At 41.0% G+C, this 20,446-nt stretch overlaps 1 pseudogene; it reads right to left on the bottom strand.

Moving 5' to 3' along the window:
• Nucleotides 1-1,159: 1,159 nt before the first annotated feature.
• The window catches only part of LOC129326996 (zinc finger protein 208-like), a 50,248-nt pseudogene continuing 30,961 nt past the window's right edge, over nucleotides 1,160-20,446 (bottom strand).

Genomic DNA, 20,446 nt, shown 5'->3' with positions numbered 1-20,446 from the left:
CATGAAGTCGCCTGATAATCAGAAGAGGTGTTAAAATATAATGGGAAAGCCAAGATTGCCTCTACAAGATGTTTACATTGGCATCTTGTGCAATTGTAGGGATTTATGGTCCAGGCCCTTCAGAATCCATGACATTGCCCTGTGCTGGAAGTGGGAGAGAAGGTTAAATGTGTTCACGTGCACACTGCTTGGACTTGCTTTGGGTCATGTCTCTGAAGCAGAAGATTCCTGGTTCAGTCTCTGACTCCTCCAATTCCAAGGACCTCAGGGATAATAGGGTGTCAGATTATGGATAAGACAGATCCCTGGATCATTTCAGCAAGACACAGGTCCTTGGTTAAATGACTTTTATTCAGAAATCAGATCTTTTCCATATGCACAGGTCCATAAATTTACTTAAAGCCAAAGAAGCATCCAAGCACAACAACTTCTTTGAAAAGAATAAAGGCTTGGGGGAAGTACAGGTCTAAATACTCAAAGATTCCCCTCCCTTCTAAATCACAAGTTCAAGCGGAAAGAAGTCTGGGAAACTTTTCTGGAGTTCATACATTAGCTAGACGAGATAGAGAGAATGGTAGCATTTCAGACATTACAACAAGGTTATGTCAATGAGCTTCAAAGGAAGAGATTACCCATAGCTCTCCCAGCTGTGTCCCCAGGCTGTGAGAGGGAGAAACTAAAGTGATGCATACAGTCTATGAAATCAAACAGTGATGTACATAGCAGATGCAATATGAAATCAGACAGTAACACAGTACTAGCATTTAGCACCCCTAGAACTATGACATGGGTGTAGGGGCTACTACAGACATGACACAGGGCTGGGACACAACCTTGCCAGAGAGCCACTGTCTGGATGTAACTTGGCTGGATTCGGAAAAAATAGATTGGTGTAAGTAGAAGGAAATTACCTATTTCTGTCATTTACAGGCACCGCTTTAGCCTTCATAAGCCATCCAAGAAAGTCTGAGGTTTAACAAGATAGCAGAAATCCAGGCCTTAGAAGGAACCACAAGCAACACAGGGGCAAACTATAGACCTAAGAAGCTGTCTTGCAGTCCCTCCTCTTCTTCACACACAATACGACAAACAGCTCTTCACCTTCCTCCATCCAGGATATGAGGACAAGTTTGGCAATCAGAGGTCCTTAGTTCAGGAAAATAACCCCAAGTTGATTATTGTTTTCTGTGCACATAAATAGAGACATTCTCTTTCTCAATTAATGAGAACAATATTGAACTTCTATATAGTCAGTCTTTGCTCAATTTATTCCCAAACAACAAACACCAATACCAAACTGATTCAGAACTGGCCATCTGGCAACCCTCGTGTGAACACTTTGTGGCTGAAGGAGAGAGATACACCTTCAGTCAAGCTGCGGCTGAAATAATCTTTTCGCAGATTGCAAGAGAGGTCATTTCATTCTTTGCTTGTGACCAGTTGCTTTGGGAATTGGAATTTGGAACATAGAACAACATGAAGGAATTGAATTGTTTCAAGAGGTGAAGACGGGAAGGAATTAGCCTGCAATGGAGGGTTTTAAATTAGAACAAACTGTTTACAGTGCAGGGTTGTAAAACTACACATTCTATGGGGAGACTGAAGTTTTCCCCCTTTCCCAAAATACAAGTAAATTGGGATTGCTTTCTCTCAGTTTAACTTCTTTAGAGGGTTGTTGTGAGAGTAATTCTCATGCTACATACATATACATTACTTGTAAGACTGCCTGTGTCTTGCAGTCCCTCCTCTTCTTCACACACAATACGACAAACAATATCTTTTAAAGTGAACACACGTTGGTTTTCTCATGGAGAGGAGTAGGCATGTATGGCAGTGCTAGGCGTTTTCTGGGAACGGAACAACAGTGACCTGGGTGGGCTGGGGAGATATTAATTTTCCATCTTTCCTATCCCCCCTCTCCAAAATCACACCAACCTTCTCATACAATTGAACATTCGTCCTTTATTTGCATAACACCACACAAGGTTTACAAGAAGTGGTTAGCATCACTCTTCCTGTAATGTAGTCTAAGAACCAATATTCTCAATAACAACTAGAGTATCTTATATTCTATAACTCTACGGGTATTCTAGTGAACTGTGTATGAACTTTAATGTAGTTTGATAACAGCTTATATAACAGCTTAGATGTTCCTTTTATCTTTTGACAGCTGTAAGTAATCCTGATCCGATCCGATCCAAGCCACACAGTCATGTCTGACCCCGGCTACTCAGTAGACCGACTCCCTCCAGGCCTTTCTGTCCTATAGCGCATCGAGAGTGATCCACAGAGGCTCGCAGTGAAGGTTTTACAGGGTAGTTCACCACTGCTTTCCCCAACCCAACACACTTAGCCGTACGACAGCCATGGATGGTAAGTCAGACGTTGCCACCCCCTCGGCACTTTGAGCCGGTGTGGGATAAGGGGGCTGTAAGTAATGGACAGTGCTAAATTATCCTTTATTTGCTATAACTAGCTAATCATAACTTGCTTACTTAACCTTTTCTCAACTTCTAAAGATTTATGAAGCTTATCTTGCAACTGCAACATCGCATCACTTTCGGCTTCATAGAAAGTCACGACCGAAAAACTGAAGCATCAGCTAAATCCAAGACCAATCATATTTTTATATTGTCACATAAGAAAGATCTTAGACGTCTTATGAGATAGCACAAGTCATTATTCTCACTAGAAAATTTCAGCCCTCATAATTTTGGAAGAGGAAGTATGAAGCATTAATCTAGCTGAATAGTCCATTAACATGAGGCACCTTAGAAGAGGAGAGAGAAAAATAGGCATGTTTTGCTCACCGGAGGTTGTATATAAGTTTGTTTGATGTGAAAAGGAAAAATAGAGGAGAGATGGAGAAAAAGGAAGTAAGTAGGCAGCAAGATGATCCTTGACAAGGAAAGCTACCACCACGCACTTCATGGAACATAGAAGGCAAAATTAAATGATGGTGGAATGGCTATTCTCCAGGTTGCTTATCGAGTTGTATGGTAAGGTGGCTGCTATCATTGAAGCTCTTCCCATGTTCTAAGTATTTATATGGGTCCTGCCCTGTGTGAACATTTTCATGTCTATTTAGGCTGTCAGATTGAGAGCAGCTCTTCCCATACTCCAAGCATTTATATGGCTTCTCCCCCATATAAACCTTTTGATGTCTAGTTAGGGAGCCTTTCTGAGAGAAGCTCTTCCCATACTCCAAGCATTTATATGGCTTCTCCCGTGTGAACCTTTTGATGTTTAGTTAGGTTGTATTCATAGAGAAGCTCTTCCCAGACTCCAAGCATTTATATGGCTTCTTCCCTGTGTGAAACTTTTGATGTCTAGTTAGGGCGCTATTCCGAGAGCTCTTCCCACACTCCAAGCATTTATATGGTTTCTCCCCTGTATGAATCCTGTAATGTTTAGTGAGGTCACTACTATGCGAGCAGCTCTTCCCACACTCCAAGCATTTATATGGCATCTCCCGTGTGAACCTTTTGACGGACAGTTAGGTTGCTATTCATAGAGAAACTCTTTCCGCACTCCAAACATTTATATGGCTTCTCCCCTGTGTGAATCCTGTGATGGTTAGTAAGGACACTACTATGTGAGAAGCTGTTCCCACACTCCAAGCATTTATATGGCTTCTCCCGTGTGAACCTTTTTTTTTTAATTAATTTTTTTTATTGGTGAGTACAAAATTAATACACACATTCCCCATCTTACCTATATCAACCCCCACCCTTTCCCTCCCCCCTCCTTGTAGACTTCCAACAGCTTTCCAACCCCTAACTTATTACTTAACTTATTTTCAACTAAATTCTTCTAAATCATATATGTATTATGTCTCTTACTCTAAGCATTTTCAAATTGATGGTTGTTGGGGGTTTTCCGGGCTGTATTGCCGTGGTCTTGGCATTGTAGTTCCTGACGTTTCATTTTCAAATTCTTTTGTATATACTTTATCAAATCCACTAATATATCCATTCTCTACATCACTATTTAAACTATATATTTTTAATAAAATCTCCTTGATAGTAATACTAGCTTAGATTAATCAATAGCTAACTTTTTCATTACTGGTAAAGTTACTTCCCCATTCTGTTTGTAAAATCACATATTAATAGTTCTCAAACTGCTACAGTTCTCCTTTCACATCCCATTTTTTTTCTAAATATTGTTTCAATTTCCCCCAGTCTGCAATATATTCTCCTGGATCAAGATCTTTCACTTTTCTTGTCATTTTATCCATTTCTGCCATGTACACCAATTTGCATATCCAATCTTCTATAGTTGGTATTTCTTGCACTTTCCATTTCTGCGCATATAAAAGTCTTGCTGCTGTAATCATATAAAATAACAATGTCCTATGCTGCATAGGAACATCTTCCATTCCCAAGTTCAGTAGCAACAATTCTGGGTTCTTATTTATTTGGGTTTGCAAAACCTCATTAATTACTTCAATTATATCTCCCCAGTATTGCTTAGCTACCTCACAAGTCCACCACATATGATATAATGATCCTTCATGTTTTTTACATTTCCAGCATTTATCTGACATGTTAGCATTTCCAAGCGGAATCTTCTTTGGCATTAAATACCTCCCGTGTGAACCTTTTGATGGCTAGTTAGGGCGCTATTCCGAGAGAAGCTCTTTCCACACTCCAAGCATTTATATGGCTTCTCCCCCTTGTGAACATGTTGATGGCTAGTTAAGGTACCTTTCTGAGAGAAGCTCTTCCCACACTCCAAGCATTTATATGGCTTCTCCCCCCTGTGAATCTTTTGATGGCTAGTTAGGTTACCTTTTTGAGCGAAGCTCTTCCCACAGTCCAAACATTTATATGGCTTCTCCCCTGTGTGAACCTTTTGATGTCCAGTGAGGATGCCACCATCTGAGAAACTCTTTCCACACTCCAAACATTTATATGGCTTCTCCCCTGTGTGAACACGTTGATGTCTAGTTAGGGTGCTATTCCGAGAGAAGCTCTTCCCACACTCCACGCATTTATATGGTTTCTCCCGTGTGAATCCTGTAATGTTTAGTGAGGTCACTACTACGCGAGCAACGCTTTCCGCACTCTAAACACTTATATGGCTTCTCCCCTGTGTGAATCCTGTGATGGTTAGTGAGGACACTACTATGTGAGAAGCTCTTCCCACACTCCCAGCAGTTATATGGCTTCTCCCCTGTGTGAACCTTTTGATGTCTAGTTAGGTGGCCATTCTGGGAGAAACTTTTCCCACATGCTAAACGTGTATATGGCTTCTCCCCCTTGTGAACATGTTGATGGACAGTTAGGCTGCTATTCATAGAGAAACTGTTTCCGCACTCTAAACATTTATATGGCTTCTCCCCTGTGTGAATCCTGTGATGGTTAGTGAGGACACTACTATGCGAGAAGCTGTTCCCACACTCCATGCATTTATATGGCTTCTCCCGTGTGAACCTTTTTTTTTAAATTAATTTTTTTTTATTGGTGAGTACAAAATTAATACACACATTCCCCATCTTACCTATATTATATCAACCCCCACCATTTCCCTCCCCCCTTCTTGTAGACTTCCAACAGCTTTCCAACCCCTAACTTATTACTTAACTTATTTTCAACTAAATTCTTCTAAATCATATATGTATTATGTCTCTTACTCTAAGCATTTTCAAATTCTTTTGTATATACTTTATCAAATCCACTAATATATCCATTCTCTACATCACTATTTAAACTATATATTTTTAATAAAATCTCCTTGATAGTAATACTAGCTTAGATTAATCAATAGCTAACTTTTTCATTACTGGTAAAGTTACTTCCCCATTCTGTTTGTAAAATCACATATTAATAGTTCTCAAACTGCTACAGTTCTCCTTTCACATCCCATTTTTTTTCTAAATATTGTTTCAATTTCCCCCAGTCTGCAATATATTCTCCTGGATCAAGATCTTTCACTTTTCTTGTCATTTTATCCATTTCTGCCATGTACACCAATTTGCATATCCAATCTTCTATAGTTGGTATTTCTTGCACTTTCCATTTCTGCGCATATAAAAGTCTTGCTGCTGTAATCATATAAAATAACAATGTCCTATGCTGCATAGGAACATCTTCCATTCCCAAGTTCAGTAGCAACAATTCTGGGTTCTTATTTATTTGGGTTTGCAAAACCTCATTAATTACTTCAATTATATCTCCCCAGTATTGCTTAGCTACCTCACAAGTCCACCACATATGATATAATGATCCTTCATGTTTTTTACATTTCCAGCATTTATCTGACATGTTAGCATTTCCAAGCGGAATCTTCTTTGGCATTAAATATCTCCCGTGTGAACCTTTTGATGGCTAGTTAAGGCGCTATTCCGAGAGAAGCTCTTTCCACGCTCCAAGCATTTATATGGCTTCTCCCCCCTGTGAATCTTTTGATGGCTAGTTAGGTTACCTTTTTCAGCGAAGCTCTTCCCACAGTCCAAACATTTATATGGCTTCTCCCCTGTGTGAACATTTTGATGTCGAGTGAGGATGCCACCATCTGAGAAACTCTTCCCACAGTCCAAACATTTATATGGCTTCTCCCCTGTGTGAACACGTTGATGTCTAGTTAGGGTGCTATTCCGAGAGAAGCTCTTCCCACACTCTAAACACTTATATGGCTTCTCCTCTGTGTGAATCCTGTGATGGTTAGTGAGGACACTACTATGCGAGAAGCTCTTCCCACACTCCCAGCAATTATATGGCTTCTCCCCTGTGTGAATCTTTTGATGTCTAGTTAGGTGGCTATTCTGGGAGAAACTTTTCCCACATGCTAAACATGTATATGGCTTCTCCCCCTTGTGAACACTTTGATGGACAGTTAGGCTGCTATTCATAGAGAAACTCTTTCCACACTCTAAACATTTATATGGCTTCTCCCCTGTGTGAATCCTGTGATGGTTAGTGAGGACACTACTATGCGAGAAGCTCTTCCCACACTCCAAGCAATTATATGGCTTCTCCCCTGTGTGAACCTTTTGATGGCTAGTTAGGTGGCTATTGAAAGAGAAGCTCTTTCCACACTCCAAGCATTTATATGGCTTCTCCCCCTTGTGAACATATCGATGGCTAGTTAGGGTACCTTTCTGAGAGAAGCTCTTCCCACACTCCAAGCATTTATATGGCTTCTCCCCTGTGTGCAGCTTTTGATGTCTAGTTAGATAGTTATTCATAGAGAAGCTCTTCCCACACTCCAAACATTTATACGGCTTCTCCCCTGTGTGAATACTGTGATGGATAATGAGGACACTACTATGTGAGAAGCTCCTCCCACACTCCAAACATTTATATGGTTTCTCTGTGTGAACCTTTTGATGTCTAGTTAGGCGGCTATTGAAAGAGAAGCTCTTTCCACACTCCACGCATTTATATGGCTTCTCCCCCTTGTGAACATGTTGATGGCTAGTCAGGTAATCTTTTTGAGAGAAGCACTTCCCACACTCCAAACATTTATATGGCTTCTCCCCTGTGTGAACCTTTTGATGTCTAGTTAGGAGGCTATTGAAAGAGAAGCTCTTTCCACACTCCACGCATTTATATGGATTCTCCCCCTTGTGAACATGTTGATGGCTAGTCAGGTAATCTTTTTGAGAGAAGCACTTCCCACACTCCAAACATTTATATGGCTTCTCCCCTGTGTGAACCTTTTGATGTCTAGTTAGGCGGCTATTGAAAGAGAAGCTCTTTCCACACTCCATGCATTTATATGTCTTCTCCCCCTTGTGAACATATTGATGGCTAGTCAGGTTACCTTTTTGAGAGAAGCTCTTCCCACACTCCAAACATTTATATGGCTTCTCCCCTGTGTGAATATGTTGATGTCTAGTTAGGTGGATATTGAAAGAGAAGCTCTTTCCACACTCCATGCATTTATATGGCTTCTCCCCTTTGTGAAACTTTTGATGGCTAGTCAGGGTACCTTTTTGAGAGAAGCTCTTCCCACACTCCAAACATTTATATGGCGTCTCCCCTGTGTGAACCTTTTGATGTCTAGTTAGGCTGCTATTGAAAGAGAAGCTCTTTCCACACTCCATGCATTTATATGGCTTCTCCCCTTTGTGAACCTTTTGGTGTCTAGTTAGGAGGCTATTGAAAGAAAAGCTCTTCCCGCACTCCAAACATCTGTATTGCTTCTCCCCTGTGGACATCCTCTGATTTTTAGTCTGCTTGCTATTTTGAAAAAAGGTCTTTCCACTTTCTGAACTTTTATATGTTTTCCAGCATGTTGAAATGTTCTGACATATTTCAAGTCTGAGCTTGTGTCTCAATATTTTGGCTTTCCAGGGACCTTTATGACTTTTCTTTCTCGTCTGCATTTCATCATGGCCTGGGACCTCAGGTATCTTCCCGCTCTGATGGGCAGCCAATTTCTTCCTCTGCTTTTGCCTGCTTCTCTGCTGCATCTTTTGTACCACATGACCCCTCAGTTTTGCTTCTCCCTCCAGATCTTCATTTTGTTCCACAACTGCCCTTCCTCGTTCCTTCTCACTTGCCATCTCCCTCACATCTGCAGCTGGAAAAAAGAGACAGAAATCAAATAAGAAAATGGAGGAAATAAAAAAGGTGAAAATACCTACTAGCAAGTAAAATGAGTATAGTACTTTTAACACTGAGAGCCGGGGGGGGGGGCTGAAATAATGAAAGGAATATGTAATCTGTAGCAACAAAGCCTGTTGTGGGAAAAAATACAAATGGGCTCTCAAAAGGGGAGGCCGGGCAGGCCTTTTTCCTCCATCACTGATCCCGGCTGAATGGAGGCTAGAGGGGCAGGTACGGCCACTTCCTCTGTGCCTGATCCCAGCTGAGTGAAGTGTTACCAGAACTGCTCTTTTAAATGGGGAAATTAGCGCAGCAGTCTGGAACTAAAATTAGCGTGGATCTAAACAATGTTTACGGAGGTCCCGATTCCTGACACTCTAGTGATAAAGAGGCAGACTATAAGTAGATTCAATAAACACGTGTCTTTACTAATAGTGTGGCATAAGCCTGAACTTGCACATACATACAAGAGAGCATACAAGAACTAGGAAATGCAGAGTAAGAAATACAGAGACGGTTGCGTGAGCAGGTACCCATGATGATAAGGGAAATACAATCCTGAAGCGGAGCAGAGACACAACAGCGAGGTGGTCCAATGCCAGCAATGGATCCACAGAAGCACAGCAAGGGGGTCTGGATAGGAATGGCGTATGCACCATGTGGTCTGAGGGACCAGCTTAAATACCCCAAAACGTACCCTGGGGCTGGTGCTGTACTTGGTGGTTCTCACGGGTTAAAACAAAGGCTTTAATGGGTTACTGAATGTCTTAGATGGGCCACTTTAGGAATCTGCTTGTGTTAGAGTGACACCTCAGGAAGAGGGGACAAAGGAGGGAGGGGGAGATCCGAGCGTGTTGAAAGGATGTTCCAGCGGACAGGGCTTGTCCTGATGTCATCAGCTCTGGAATGTGGAGGTTTCTTTGAGATGCATTCTTTAAGTGCTTGGGATGGTCGGCACTTAGCTTCTTCTCCGGGGCGGCTCCTAAGATATGCAGAGCAGGGTGAGGTCCTCTCGCTGCAGACGTGGTGTGTCCGCTTCTCCGAAATGGCTTCCCAAAGCAGGCTTTTCCTCTAGGTCTTCTGGCTGCCTAAGAACATGGTCACCGGCTGGGCATGGTGGGGCTGGTTAGCAGGCTGCCTGGTAGCGAGGGCAAGCTCGGGGACCGGCCCACGGGAGGCTCCAGGCGGGAACTGACCAGGGAGTGCCTGGCCAGGCTCGCCGGAGGTTTCCCCAGCCGGCACCCGGCTGCTAACAGCGGCTTGGACCCAGATGAGGCAGGCTTCCATGGAGGCAGGGGGAACAGCATGTAAAACACCGTCCATAGCAGGGAACAGGCGCAGTCCGTGGCGGATGGCAATGCAGGCACGGGGCACACTTGCAATAAAGTACAAACACACACTGGGAGGTCCAGGTACAGGTCTGGGCAGGGCTGCCCAGGAAGAGAGTCCTTCGTGGAGTCATCCAGACATGGAGTCAGGCAACTAACACAGTCTATTGCAGCAGCAAGGTAATTAACAAGGAGGCAGGAAACTGACACGTGTATCACAGCACACATGTGCAGGGCAATCTTGGTGTAGCAGTAGAGCAGCAACGCAGGAAACTTTAACACAGTCCATGGCAGGCCTTAAAGCAGGAGACGGGGCCTACTTGGCAAAAATTCCCCCCCTCGGAGACCACGTGACGTCAGGCGCGTGGATCTCCTAACTTGGCTACAAAGGCAGGATGAGCGGCACATCAGGTGGTCGAGTTTCGAGCGAAGAAGGAGAGGGAAGGGGAGGAGGGGGAGGTGTCACTTAAGAATTTGGTTTGGAGAACCACCTAGCCAAATGAGTGAATTTGGATCAGCCAATGGGCTGCAGATGTCTGGGTCCACACTAGGAGGTGTGCTAAGTGCAACCGTAAGCATAAATAGCAATAATTCATATTTGCATACATAGATCAATTCATAAGAGTAATTCATCAAATCAGAGCAAACAATTCATGTGAGTATGAGGCTAAAAGCAAAGAGCACTTCATGGCGGATTCAAGGTACTAAAAGCCTGGAACAATTGATATACCTGGATTAATTCATAAGCATAAGATTAAAAGCAAAGGCAATTCATGGGTCAATTCATGAATACAGGATTAAAAGCGGAGGTAATTCATATATGGCTAAAATGCAAGCAATTCATGGAGCAATTCATAGATGGGGAATAAAAGTAAGGAGTAATTCATATATGATAAAAGTGGAAAGTGCAAGCAGGGCATAACTCATAGATACAAGATTAAAAGTGAAGCAATTCATAGGATATTTCATAAGGGATTAAAAGCAATAGATATGGGGGGCGTGGCGTCAACGCAGAGGAAAATGGACGTTTGTTGCTAGAGCTCCATTCCTCCCCAGCACAAATCCCTGCTTTAAAGCGTAACAACTAAACAAAAATCACTCAGAGTATGAAAAAACAGTTGAATGAAAAGAAGAAGCAAAAGGTAAAAGCTGTTAAAAACTTACAGAAGTTTTTTTTGAGTCAGGAGGCAGCAACAAAGCTGGTTAAGAAACAGGAAGGGGGAGACAAAATGGCTGTCGCAACTAAATGCACAGAAAATAATCAACTCTCCCAACAGCAGAATGTTGTTACAAGCTTAATCCAGCAGATGGAGCAAAATCTCCTTGAGAGAATGTCAATGCTATCACAGCAATTCAAAGACCAATTTGCTGAAATGAAAATCGAACTGAGTAAAGCAGTGCAGGATGCTAAATCTGCTATTGATATCAGCAGTACTGTACAGAGTCAAGTTAAAGAAATACAAAAAACAAATGTAAATTTTCAGGAAAGAATAATAAGGCTGGAAATGGCAGAGAGAAAGAGGAATATCAAATTTAGGGGATTCCAAGAAAATATAAATGCCAATGAAGACCTGTCTGATTTTTTAGCTTCATGGCTACAGACGCAGCTTCAGATGGAGGAGGAGGAAGATATGAAAATAGAAAATGCATACAGAGTGGGGATAAGAAATAATGCAAAGATAAAATTTCCTAGGGACATAATAGCTACAATCCCAAATGGAAATATCAGAAAAAAGATTTTTGAAACAGCCAGAGCCAGGGGAGGGCTGGACTTTAAAGGTACTCAAATATTAGCCCTTACAGACTTATCCCCAGAAGTACTGAACAAAAGGAGAGACTTAAAAGGCATTACTGAAGCTTTAAGAAATGCTAAAATCAACTACAACTGGAGCAACTTAACTACACTACAGGTCAAACATAATGACAAAATCTACAGAATATCAGACCAAGAATCAGGAACAGCATTTTTAAACGAAGTGGGAATTGAAACTTCAATGGACGTAGAGAAGAATTCACAAAAAAGAAGAATGCCAGTAGGTTTATCACCGCATAAGAACAGTAAAATTCCAGTCCGCTGGAACTAACTGATGGAACTTTATATGAAAGAAATGAAACACAGGTTGTGAGAAAATGGAACAACAAAAAGAATTTCTAACAGGGATTTGGGAGGGGGAGGAATAGGAAGGTATAGCATCCAGCTCTTATAGTTATTTTCTGTTCTCGGGTTGGTAAAATACCAATAACCTGTGAGGTGTGTAATCACAGGTTAGAGAGAACAGGATTGTGTGTATGTTAAATAAGAGGGGAGGGAGGGGGAGGAGAAGGGAAGAGGGAACAGAGGGGGAGGGGAGGGGAACAAAGAAAAGGGGAAAGGGAGGAGGGAGATTTAATAGGAGGGAAGGGTAAATTGTAAATAAAAAAGAGAAAACTAAATATATATACAGAACTATAAGTACTAGTCTATAACTGTAAAGGAAAGTTTGGATAATACACTAGGTGTTAAACAAGTGTTTAAATATAGATACTGTTTTTGAGATAAGTATAGTTTGGAAAACTCAGTTGGTGTTATAAAGTGGTTTAATACAAATATTGTTTTTGCGCTATAAGTGGTACTTAGTTACAAAATAGGAAAAGTAGTGGTGAAAACATAATTAAACGCAAGAATGAGTCATAACATTAAAGTTATATCTTATAATGCACGAGGACTAAACAATCCAATTAAGAAAAAACGTATCATGGCAAATCTAACAAAATTAAAACCAAATATAGTTCTTTTTCAAGAGACACACTTTAGATATAATGACAGACAAGAATTTAAAGAAAAATGGATACAACAGCAAATACATGCAAAAGATACATCGAAGGCAAGAGGACTCTCGATACTTATATCAAAAAATACAAAGTTTACAATAAAAGCAATATGTCGAGACCAACTAGGGAGATATCTCTTTATTAAAGGGCTTATAGAAGAGAAGATGTACACAATAGTTTCATTATATGCTCCAAACACAAATCAATTGGCATTCTTGGAGGCAACATTTCATAGTTTCAATAAATTTCAGGAAGGGGATCTGATAATCAGGGGAGATTTTAACTACATAATTAACCACACACTAGATAGATCACATCTTAACAATAAACATTGCAAAAGAAATAAAAATAAAACTTATATGGAAAAACTTATAAATTTCAGCTAGTAGACATTTGGAGACAGTTACATGACCAAGAAAGAAATTACACTTACTATTCACCACGACATAAAGTACATACTAGAATAGATTACATATTAATATCACATGGACTAGTTAAAAAGGCAGTAAATCCAGAAATAGGAAATATTGTGTGGTCAGATCATGCTTGGACAAGCTGCACGTTTTCCATTAGAACTGACACTATAACTACAAAACATTGGACATTTAATAAAGTCTTACTCAACAAAGACCAAACTAGCAAAAAGATAGAGCAATTTATAGCCCAATACTTAAAAGATAACAATGAAAAGGATACATTGGCTCATATGAGATGGGATGCACTCAAAGTAGTTTTAAGGGGCCAAATTATCTCTTTGACAGCTCATTTAAATAAACAACAGAAAGAACAAAAAACAGCAATTATGGATAGGATAGGACAATTGGAAGCGCAACATAAAAAAACAGGGAGTAAAAAAACTTATCAGGCACTACTTCATGAACGTAAATTATTAGAAATCATAGAATCCGATCAAATAAAAAGAAACCTTTTATATTTAAAGCAAAAATACTGGTATAATACACCCAAAAATTTAAAGATTTTATCATGGAAGGTAAAAGAAAAACAAATGTCAAAACAAATAATAGCAATAAAAAACATGAACGGAAAAATAGAACACAAGCCCAAAGACATAACACATACCTTTAAAGAATACTATAAAAAACTCTACACATCAAAGAATCCAACTGAAGACCTGATTAAACAGTATTTTCAAAATCATAAACATTTTAAAAAAACTTGCAGAAACGCACAGACAAATATTAGAAAACCCAATTACAACACAGGAAGTTAGAGAAACAATACAAAGACTAAAAAACAACAAGGCAGCAGGACTGGATGGTTACCCTCCGGAATTTTATAAGAAATTTCTTAATAACATTCTAAATTCTTTAACGGAGGCATGCAATGCACTATTAAACTTGGGACAGCAACCTCCGTCTTGGAAAGAAGCATCGATTATAGTAATTCATAAGCAAGGAAGAGACCCAAAGGATCCAGCTTCATACCGTCCAATATCATTGCTTAATCAAGATTATAAAATTTATACAGCAATAATGGCAAAAAGGGTAAACACATTTATTACAGAATATATACACCAAGACCAAACAGGTTTTATCCCTGGAAGGGACCTAACGGAAAACATATACAAAACACTTAACATTATATCAGCCTGCAAACAACAACATTCAGCAACATTACTGGTATCATTAGATGTAGAGAAAGCGTTTGATTCCTTAGAAATAACATACTTAATTGAATTACTGAAAATTATGGAATTTGGCACAAAATTTATAAATTCAATCAGAACAATCTACACCCAAGCTAAAGCACAAATTAAAATAAATGAAATGACTTCAGAGATATTCATACTTTCAAGAGGGACAAGACAGGGATGTCCTTTATCTCCAACCCTGTTTGCACTTGCTCTGGAACCTCTGGCAATTTCAATTCAGCAACAGGAGAAAATACAAGGAATAGAGATAGCATCTAAAACATATAAACTTAATATGTTTGCAGATGATATGTTAGTTTTCCTTATTAACCCTGAGAGTTCGTTGACTTACCTACATGAGGTATTAAAGGAATTTGCACAAGTGTCTGGCTTAAAAATAAATACGTCCAAATCCACTATACTGCCTTTAAACATTTCATCACAAATGAAGAATTTCTTATCCTCTAAATTTAGCTATCAATGGGCAGACAAGTCACTATCATATTTGGGCATAAATATTCCAGCTGACTTAGATCAGCTAATGCAATACCATCATTATCAAAAGATCAAAGAAATTAAACAAGAACTGGAGCAAAGAAATAGACAACAGTACACTTGGATAGATAGATTCCATATTATAAAATCTTTCATTCTCCCCAAAATACTTTTTCTTTTACAGGCAATTCCTATAACGCCACCACAAGCAATTATTAAACAATGGCAAACAATATTAAACAAGTTCTTATGGAATAAAAAGAAATCAAGAATCTCGTTTGCCACTTTAAGACAAAAAGTACATCAAGGGGGTTTTAGTTACCCTGACTTAAAGATATATGCAGTTGTATCTAGATTAGTTAATGCTCTACAGTTGCTGCAAGATAAAAAAGAACTGGATTGGATACAAATATTGATCCCAATGTACTATCCCTACACGACTCAGGAAATAATATGGAATAAAAAAAGAAATCAATGGACAAATATAAAGCAAAATAAATTCTTAGTAGACATCCTCAAAACATGGGATACCCAAAAGGGAAGACTTCTCCCTAATATCTCTCGATATGCTTCATTTACAATGCAAGATTGGTTTCCCCCAGGTAAAAAGCAGCAGATAAATTCTGGAAACAAATTAAACTAACAAGATTGATAGATATAACAACAAATAAGAGAATTTTGACAAGGACAGAACTTGAAGAAAAAACAAACCAACAAATCCCATGGTTTACATATTTTCAAATTAATCATATGGCATCTCAAATACATCTTGTAGAGATCCTTAAAGGAAAAAAAACTGATTTTGAGATATTATTAGAACAAAAAGATTATAAACAGAAAGGACTCTTATTTAAGATTTATAACATCTTATTAGAATCAGGAAACATAAAAAGACATATGTATCAAAAAAAGTGGGAACAAGAATGGGAATTAACAATCTCCTCAGAACAATGGAGGAAAGTCTGGTCATCGAAATTATTCAATTCGTCGATAATATCTACTAAATTACAAACATTTAAAATAATATCCTATTGGTACTACACACCAAAGAAATTAGCACAGCTAACAGCAAAGTCCTCGCCATTGTGTTGGAGGGAATGTGGGGGTACAGGGACTTATAGCCATTGTTGGTGGACATGTCCGAAAATAATGGCCTTTTGGGAAGAAGTAATAGAGATCATACATAAAATAACTACCTATTCAATACAACTGCAACCAACAATAATATTTCTAGACTTATGGCAAGACAATAAAGTTCCACAAATTAGAAAAGAACTCATAAGTAGTCTATTTGTAGCAGCAAAAAACAATAATCACAATAAAATGGAATGCTAAGGCAGCACCAAATATAGACCAATGGCTTAGTAAGGTGTGGGACCAAATGATTATGGAAAAAATTACAGAAAGAATTCAACAATCCTCGGAAAAAGAAAAGACAACAGAATTTTATAGTAAGTGGAAGCCATTTCTTGACTACATTACAACAAGCAACATACAGTCTACGAACACAATCTACCAGTCATTAATAGAAATATAAGTACTTGAAGAACAACAAAACTTTCATGGATCTATATGAGGAAAACCATTTAAAGAAAAAAAAACTTTAAATGTTAATAGTAAACTTGTTAATAAGCTATTGTTATGTGAATGTAAAAGTAAGACTTGAATTGGACTATGTGCTTGATAACCTTTAATAAAATTTAATTTAAAAAAAAGCAATACATATGAGATTAAAAATAATTCATAAATAAAAGCAGCAATAATAAAAGCAAGTGCGAGGAAACAATTCATGAGGGTAGGCGGCAGAAGGGCTCATGGGGGCAGAAAAATAAAATTCGCAATTAAAAGACCAATTCATACAGTCAAATTAAAACCAAATTCATAGAGCTTAAAATCAAGAATTCATAGGGGATAAATAATCTTTAAAAGAGACCGTCCATGAGGGGTCCCGGTTAAAACCCAATTCATAAAACGATAAATTGGCTAAAATCAATGCGGCGGAGGGAGTCTGGTTAAAAGGGCAATTCATAGGGTTAAAAGAAATTCATAGGAAGAAAATCGATTAAAAGATCCCAGTTCATGGGAGGATCATAGGCGTACTTGCAATGGACAGAGTGAGGGGTTAATTCGGGGCTAAATTCATAGGGGCGAAATTCATGAAAGGCAATGGAAAGAAATTCATGGGGAACTAAAAACAATTGAGTGGCCAAGATCACAGACGGCTCAGTCTGGGTTGCATATATACAAGAACATGCAAGTTTAGTCCATGCGTCCCAAAACACACTCCCACCCCCCCTTGCTGTCAATCTGCAGAGCAGGGTCGGTGGGCGGCAAGAAGAGCTTCAGGTGCATAGTTCCTAGTCCTCATGGAGGTAGCGCCGCTGGCGGTTGTTCGGAGGCAAGCCATGGGTCGGGAGGCATAGGAATATATCCCCCCCTAGTCCACAAGAGGGCCTCGGAGCGGTGTCTGGCAGCGAAGCGTCCATGGGGCCGGTTCAGAGTCCCCTTGGCTTAAATGTTCATTGCTAGCAATTAAAGGGTCAATTTGGATGGTGTGGGTCTCCTGGGTCCGGATCAGCAGGGAATAATTGCCTGGTTCGTGAGTCAAGTTTACAAAGAGCAGCCCAAGCCGGTGAAATTTTTCTACTAGGGGCTTGGTTTGGCATTCGGGCGTCTGTTGAACCAGTATCCAATCGGGCGGCCCGTGTTTGGCTAGGTCTTCCTCTTTTACGATCCAGGTCAAGTTCCCCCAGCGCTCTATAGCGAAGGAGAGAACCGCGCCTGAAGGGGGCATGACGGTGACTGATGCAGACTCAGTGGTAGTGGTGCCTAGTAGGACGGTCATTCGGAAGGGGTCTCCTGCCTTCCATACTGCAGCCGACACTAGAATAACTTCACAGTATGGTCCGGAAGCCTCAGTGACAAACGGCGAGGTTTCGGGATTGGCAGGGGTGGTATATTTGTCTACCACCGGGACTACGGTGGGGGCTGGCCTGATGCGGGGAAGGAACATACATGGAATCGGAGCAAGTGGTGAAACTGTATCGGTAGGCGAGTAGCACACTAGCTCTTGGGACATGGTTTTTACTCCCACACATAATATAACAAGCTCTGGGGGTCGGATCCACTGCTCTTCACAGCTGCGGAAGTTGGTGCGATCCGTAGGGGTGGTCATATTACTCTGCTGCACAACCTTGCAGACCATCATTTCATTTTCGGCCAGGGTATTGATACATCTCCAGTGGGGGTAGGGCATTAATTTGGACGGGCGTCCCTCTATTAGGGTGCCTGCCAGCACGAGCAAACACAGAGTAGCCAGGTGCCTCATCTCCCGGCCTTCCTTTCCTTTTTGTAGCGAGAATATCCTTGGGAGACCTGCGGGTATAAGTACAGGTCTCCTGAGTTTGTTGCGGCACATAAATGAAGCGAGGCAGGGAAAAGGGAGGGTGTTTTTCTGCCAGCACTGTCTATCAGGCGGGGCTCGAACGAGGAGTCCCAGGGCACTAAGTGGGCCTTCCAGCTTGTTGCTCTGGGGAACTCCTGTATGGAGGCTCCTTCCTATAGCATGCATATTTCAGGGGGGAGCGTCCTTACGTCGAGCGAGGGTCGGCTGTACGTTAGGCGGGATTATGCAAACTTGCCCCAGGGGTCCCTGGGTGCCTAGACTATGTGGCCTTCAGGTGCCCCTTGCTCGGTGGCGGGCTGCTCTTATTTTGCGGGCTGAGAGTTGTCGGTCCAGCTCGGCCTGGCCTTGCCGTTCATTTCGCCTAAGATGGGCTAGAGAGCGGTTTCCAGTAACCATAAGGGTTGCTGCTAAAGGAGACCTTCGTTCTATTTTCCTACAAATATTTTTAAGTAGGTGTGGTTAGGGTTGAAGGTATGTTTTATCATCGTTTGCTTTGCTTTGCCTTTTTCCCTCTGCTTTTTTGCAGGACCTCATCTATGTATTTCAACGGACCATCTTTTTTCCTAGGAACAATTTTTGGAGGGGCTCCCTCGGGAGACCCCATTTTCTGGTTAAAAGAAAGAAAAACACACAAAGCAAAGCACACGAGCGTGGGGGTAATTTCAGGTTGCCCTCACTTGGGAGGCCTGGCACAGCTTCATTATAACTTCATTATGTCTCCCCCCCTTCTTTTCCCTTATACGGTACAGGCAAGGGAAAAGATTAAGTTAGACGGGGCGGGCAGCTGCTGGCAGAAAGGGCCAAAGTGAAGCCGAGGGCGCTTGGCGGCGTTTGGCGAAAAGTGGCAGAGGCGGCCAAAATCTTCCGGCGCCGCTGGGTCTGGGTTATTCGGGGGTCATCTTGGCGCGGGGGATCCTGGCTATGTAAATGAGGCACGTTGCCCCTTGTGCGTAGCAAACGCACCTCAATAACACATTCCAGAGGTAACATATTTACAAAATACTGGCGGGTCTTTTACCTTTGCACTAAAGCGTACTAGATGGTGGTGCCGTATAGCAACTCACCATGACGAATAGGAACATTAGTAAAAGAGGGGTGTCGGGTCTCGCTGGGGGTCTTTCTCAAGGGAAGGCACGGCCTTCAAAGCCAAAGCCGACCGCTATGCAAAAGCATGGGTTGGCAGGTGAGACCCCAAATCTACATAGATCCGGGATCTTCACCAGCACGGCGGGTGAAACATTTTCAAATACAGAGATCACCTTTATTGGTGTGTCTGCAATATTGGAAATGCTGCAATCACCTTTGGGCTAAAGCCTTCCCAATACTTGACACAAGGCAATTCTCTTTAGCCTGTTGTCTGTGGTAGCAAAATCAAAAAGAGTCCAGTAGCACCTTTAAGACTAACCCATTTTATTTTAGCATAAGCTTTCGAGAATCAAGTTCTCTTCGTCAGATGCCTGTATCAGGCATCTGACGAAGAGAACTTGATTCTCGAAAGCTTATGCTAAAATAAAATGGGTTAGTCTTAAAGGTGCTACTGGACTCTCTTTAGCCTGTGTAATTTTTTTTCCGAACATGCGGCTTAAAATCCAATTAAGAATCACTTTTGCTGGTGGTCCTATTTGGCTTTGGTTGCCGTGTTCCCCCTATACTCAGGGTCCCAACTGTGGGGCCCGCCTAAGGAAGTTAAAGAACAGAACTGACAAGAAATAACAAAAACACTAAATGATTATATGAAGCCAAGTTGGCTTTTTACATCTAATTTCAAAAGGGAATTAGACTTCAGGTTCACACACACATAAAGTTAAGACTGCACAACGAAAAGGGACGGGGACTGCGGGGACTTGAACTCAAGTCTCCTTAAGGTGGCTTTTCCACTCCTGGTTCCAATCCCTTCCAACTTCTGAGAGGGAACCAGTGATCACATTTGTTTGGGCTTACTCCAGCCTGGGAGAGGACAAAAGGAACAACTGGGAGGAGGTCAGATTCCTGGTCTGACCAGTCTTTCCATTTCAATGAGGGGTGGGGGTGCAACGCTGAGTGGGAACAGTCTGTTTTAGATGCTGCTAGCAACTGGGAGTCTTTCTGGAGTCTGCTCACTTGCATTATTACATTCCTGACTGCACTTACTGCTGGAGGCTCTACATTTTCACTAAGTTTTCGGCTTGAGCATTTTAAAATGAGGAAACAGATGCAC

This window comes from Eublepharis macularius, chromosome 4, assembly GCF_028583425.1.
Source record: "Eublepharis macularius isolate TG4126 chromosome 4, MPM_Emac_v1.0, whole genome shotgun sequence".
Lineage (NCBI taxonomy): Eukaryota > Metazoa > Chordata > Lepidosauria > Squamata > Eublepharidae > Eublepharis > Eublepharis macularius.
The sequence above is the reverse complement of the archived record's forward strand: the minus strand, read 5'-3'. Positions and strand labels throughout refer to the sequence as shown.